This window comes from Ursus americanus, chromosome X (genome assembly GCF_024610735.1).
Source record: "Ursus americanus isolate L20-20 chromosome X, mUrsAme1.1.p, whole genome shotgun sequence".
NCBI classification, from domain to species: Eukaryota; Metazoa; Chordata; class Mammalia; order Carnivora; family Ursidae; genus Ursus; species Ursus americanus.
In genome coordinates this window covers 101,780,461-101,785,676 of record NC_142164.1, presented here as the reverse complement: position 1 = coordinate 101,785,676, position 5,216 = coordinate 101,780,461, and the positions used below count along the sequence as shown (strand labels likewise).

Below are 5,216 nucleotides of genomic sequence, written 5' to 3'. Positions count from 1 at the left end.
TCTTAAACGGATAGTTGATATTCAGCATCTCGTATGTGCATCTAAGAAGTCTCACTCCCAGCAGGGCAAAAAGGGAAATCATTTGTGTAGATAAAGGTTGTTAGTGTCATATACCTGGCACTGGGTACTCTGATGGAGAGATTGTATATACAGGCTCTGGAGCCAGCTTGCCCGGGTTCAAATTCCAGCACTGACACTAGCTGTGTGGTGTCAGGCAAGTTACTTATCTTCTCATGACATTTTTTTCATCTGTAAAATAGGGATAAGAATAGCACCTACCTCATATGATGGTTTTAAGTAATGAATGCCAGCATTATAGAATAGTATACTATTTTCTTCTGGGTCTACATTTTTCCAAGTCAATCCTTAAAATTCGATGGATCGTATTAGATCTCCTATGTGTCATGACTGATATTATACTACTTTAACTGTTCCTGTTTTCTTTTTAAGGTAAGACAGTCTGACTCTCTTTTGATTTAGTATAATCTGAAAGTATAGTATTCATATTCCCAAATGTTAGGTATCTGCTTACACTTAATGTCCAATTGGATGTCAGTATGATCTGGTGGGAAAGTAGTCGTGGGTGGTTTTTGAGTTAATTTATTTCTTCGTTTACAACATTGTGCAGTGAAATGTGCTAATACTCTGAGGGATGCAAAAAGAGAAAAATGTCTAGAATCTTACTATCTGGTAGAAGAGATAAGAAAATTAGGCACATAACTACTGAAATTATTTCATAGATGGTAAACAGTAAAAGTATGATTCATGTATTAACACCAACACTTGGTAAATATCAATTCATTCCAAAATGTAGACAATAATCTTAACTGTTCATGACAGATTGGAGATTCCAGAATTCATCTGGGAGATAGAGGTTTTATTCTCATCGCAGGAGACTGAAGTCAATTTCACATGAAGGTTAGATTTAATGTCAGTGTATACAATATCATTTGCAGTCAAAATTACCTTTGATTGGGGCACCTGGGTGGCACAGTCGTTAAGCGTCTGCCTTTGGCTCAGGGCATGATCCCGGGGTTATGGGATCGAGCCCCACATCAGGCTCCTCTACTATGAGCCTGCTTCTTCCTCTCCCACTCCCCCTGCTTGTGTTCCCTCTCTTGCTGGCTGTCTCTGTCAACTAAATAAATAAAAACTTTTTTAAAAAAAATTACCTTTGATTATTCTTTTTTTTTAAGTCTTTATCTAAATTCCAGGTAATATACGGTGTACTGTTACTTTCAGGTGTACAGTATAGTGATTCAACACTTTCATACCTCACCTGGTGCTCATCGCAGGTGCCCTCCTTAGTGCCCATCACCTGTTTCCCCCATTCCCCCACCTACCTCCCCTCTGGTAATCAGCAGTTTGTTCTCGAGTTACAGGTCTGTTTCTTGGTTTGCCTCTCTGTTTTCGTTCCTTTATTCATTTGTTTTGTTTCTTAATTTCCACATATGAGGGAAATCATATGGGTGTTGGTGAGGAGGTGGAGAAAGCGGAACTCTCCTGCGCTCTTGATGAGAATGCAAACTGGTGCAGCCACTGTGGAAAACAGGCGACATACGGAGGTGTGGAATCACTGTATTGTACACCTGAAACTAATATTGCACTGTATGTTATCTAACTGGAATTCAGATAAGAACTTTTTTTTTTTTTTTTTATGGAACGCTTCATGAATTTGCGTGTCATCCTTGCGCAGGGGCCATGCTAATCTTCTCTGTATCAGATAAGAACTTCTTAAAAAACTATAATGAGATAACACCTCACACCTGTCTGAATGGCTAAAACAACAGGAGAAACAACAGGTGTTGGTGAGGATGTGGGGAAAGCGGCATCCTCTTGCACTGTTGGTGGGAATGCAAACCGGTACAGCCACTGTGGAGAGCAGTATGGAGGTTCCTCAGAAAGTTAAAAATAGAACTACCCCAAGATCCAAAGCAATTGCACTACTAGGTATTTACTCAAAGAATACAAAAATACTAATTTGAAGGGGTACATACACCCTGATGTTTATAGCAGCATTTTCTGCAATAGCCAAATTATGGAAACAGCCCAAGTACCCATCGGTCGATGAATGGATAAAGAAGAAATGTCCTCTGCGTGTGTATGTGTGTGTGACATATTATGGAATATTATGCAGCCACAAAAAGAATGAAATCTTGCCATTTGCAATGACATGGATGGAGCTAGAGAATATTTTGCTAAGCAAAATAAGTCCGAGAAAGACCTTTGATCATTCTTAAGATTACAGGGGTTGGTTCTGTCTGGACACCCCAGCTCTTTGGCAGCTTTTCCTCCAGCTTGAGAAGAGCTCTCTTTCTTCAATTTGGCAACAGATTAGGCAGTTGGCTTATGTTTGAAAGTGCTACTATATGAAAAAATGTGTATTTTTAAACACTGGACTCACTCTCAAAACAGCAAGAAGCTTACACAAATAGAGGAATTCAGAGATGGGGTGAGGTGGATTAGGGGGAGAGTGGAATTGTAACTCCTAGTGCCCCTTTATTTTGTGGCCCATTTGGTTGAATGGAATAACTAACAGAATCGCTGGCACTATTTTAATTCTTTCTCTGTCTCTCATTCCTCAATTCTTTTCAATTAGCCTGAGTGTATATACTTGAATTAGTGTGAGTTAAATGCACGTTTGTTGTGCTCCAGCAATATCCTAGAAGGACAGGGACACGTAGCATGAAGAGGTGCACAGCGTGCTGAGGGATTCATCCATCCCAATTGTATTCCCTCAGCTTCGTGATTTATTTACATTGCTTCACACACGTGAAAGTCTTTATTGCTAGACATGTGTGTCAGATGGAGTGGTAAGCTCTGAAATGTGAATTACTTCTTCCTCTTCATCACGACCCTTCTAAATTTTAGTCCAGGTCTGGAAGAGGCCTAAATCTAGAGGAAGGCTGAGGAATGGCTGGACTAGCCTAGTTCCACTTCGTGGAAGAGGATCCCCTCTTCCTTGCATGAAAATTATTAATTTGGGCATTTCTTAGGAGCACTGTGCCAGGACAGATAGTGAGTGACAGAAACCATTCTAACAAACTGTACAGTTAGTTATGTCATGTATGTGATTTAGATTTGTGTCATTTGTCTTAGTCATTTCAATCGATCTTTCTAAAATCCTGATAGAGAATATATGCAGCCATCATCCTTCAGTGCACTGGTCTTGATCTGTTTCTCTTCTGAATCGTTATGAAATACCAGAAAAAAGGATGATACAATACGATAACTGCAATTTCTAGAGGACCAGTACTTTACTGTTTTACTAGAGTCTTCAGTTATAGCTAGGCTCTTTACTTAGCCAGTTTTGTTCAGTTACTGAAAATGACATCTGAAAGTTAATGCTAAGTTTGCAAACTGAGGTGATGCCTATATGGATGTTCCCTGAACAATTCTTTGAACTTTTCTGTTTTAAAATTTTTGTAGTAAAATACTGAGAAGAAAACTCCTTAAAGCTTAAAATTTCAAAAATAGATCTTTTCAAACATTTCATCCCATAGTCCTTTATTGGTTGCCTACTGCATAATTGCACTTGGATAAGTGCTGTGGACAAACTTGAATTCAATGTGGTGTCTGCCTTTAAGAATTATATCAATCGGGGCGCCTGAGTGGCACAGCGGTTAAGCGTCTGCCTTCGGCTTAAGGCGTGATCCCGGCGTTATGGGATCGAGCCCCACGTCAGGCTCCCCCTCTATGAGCCTGCTTCTTCCTCTCCCATTCCCCCTGCTTGTGTTCCCTTTCTCACTGGCTGTCTCTATCTCTGTCAAATAAATAAATAAAATCTTAAAAAAAAATATATATCAATCATCTATTGCTTCAACAATGCTGAATAACCCACTAGGTGGCATGAAATCATAAGTATTTATTTTCACACTCATGAGTATGCAGATTAACTGCGAGTTGGGTGATCTCCCGACTGTTTCAAATGGAAAATTCCATTGGGTGTTGTTCCTTGCTGCATTTAGTCAACATAGGTTCATTCTGAGACCCTGTGTCTTCTTAAGATGATGGCAGAATTACAAGAGGGTAAACCCTACCAAGGAACTAGATTTCATGCCTTTGGTGACATCACTACTCCTAAAGCATATTGGCCAAAGTGAGTCACATGGTTGAGCCCAAAGTCAAGAAAAGGGAAAGTAAACTCTGCCTCTAGTGGGGAGAATTACAAAGTCACATGGGGAGAGGCATGATATGGGGAAGAAAGCATTGGAACCAAACTTAAGTCTATCCCAAAAGGTTTGGAGTCTGATTCTTGACAAAGCAGACAGAATACTGTACTGCCGGCAATAAGATAGCCGTCTTGAGCACAGTGGTAATGGAGCGTTCCATTTGTTCAAAGGAGAAATTAATACGATTGAGTACTAATCTGCATGTCCATGTTTCCTATTCAGTGATTCTCACCTTAGATCATTTGAGAGCTGTATAGATTAGTCTACTTTATTATCAGACTGTTTTATGACAGAGAACAAGAGCAATACAAAAAGTACTTGTTACGCCCTTATTGTTTTTAAGCTTCTTTTCTAGACCCATGGAAACAGTGATAATGCACGTCCAGTTCCCTTCTTTCAAGGAGGTCTCCGGGAAGTGAGATATAAGGACATTTTAATTTTTGTGCCACCTACTTCTTTAGCAGTAAATCTATGAGTGATAAATTATAGACTTGACTTAGTTTCTGAACAATTTTTAGGAATAAACTGAATTTTCTTTGTGTTTTGATGAAAGGTTTGCATCCACTTAAAATTATACCCTTGTTGTATAGATCAACATTGAGAGAAATCAACCGTAACATTTTGTAATTAAAAATAATGCAGGGTGTAAGATCTTTATTGCTTGCAGAACTTTAAAAATCTATCAACTTCCCATTAGTTGCAGCATAATAACCCAACTCCTTAAATGGAAAGGAGAATAAACTTCTTGAACCAAAGTTTGTGATAGAGACCCAGCATGTGCTATTAATTTAAACTGTTTCTCTGAATAATTTGATTATATTTTGTTACAACCAGTTCAGTGAATTGGAAATGTTAGAAAATGTTTCATTTGGTTCCCAAATGAGGGATAATGAAGGTCATAAAATGTCTACTAAAATGAATAAATTGCTATTAAGATAAAGTATGTAAATAAGTCACCAACAAAAATCAGTCTCTTTCTCTTCATATATGTTGAGAGAGAGAATATATGAATACATATATATAGAGAGAGAGAATATATATGAA

General features: G+C 38.5%; 1 non-coding gene across 1 annotated transcript; it reads right to left on the bottom strand.

Annotated features, from left to right (window-relative positions):
- Positions 1-1,651: 1,651 nt before the first annotated feature.
- Positions 1,652-1,757, bottom strand: LOC123784914 (U6 spliceosomal RNA). Its single transcript, XR_006777581.1, has one exon. It is a non-coding gene; the product is annotated as a U6 spliceosomal RNA (small nuclear RNA).
- Positions 1,758-5,216: the final 3,459 nt, after the last annotated feature.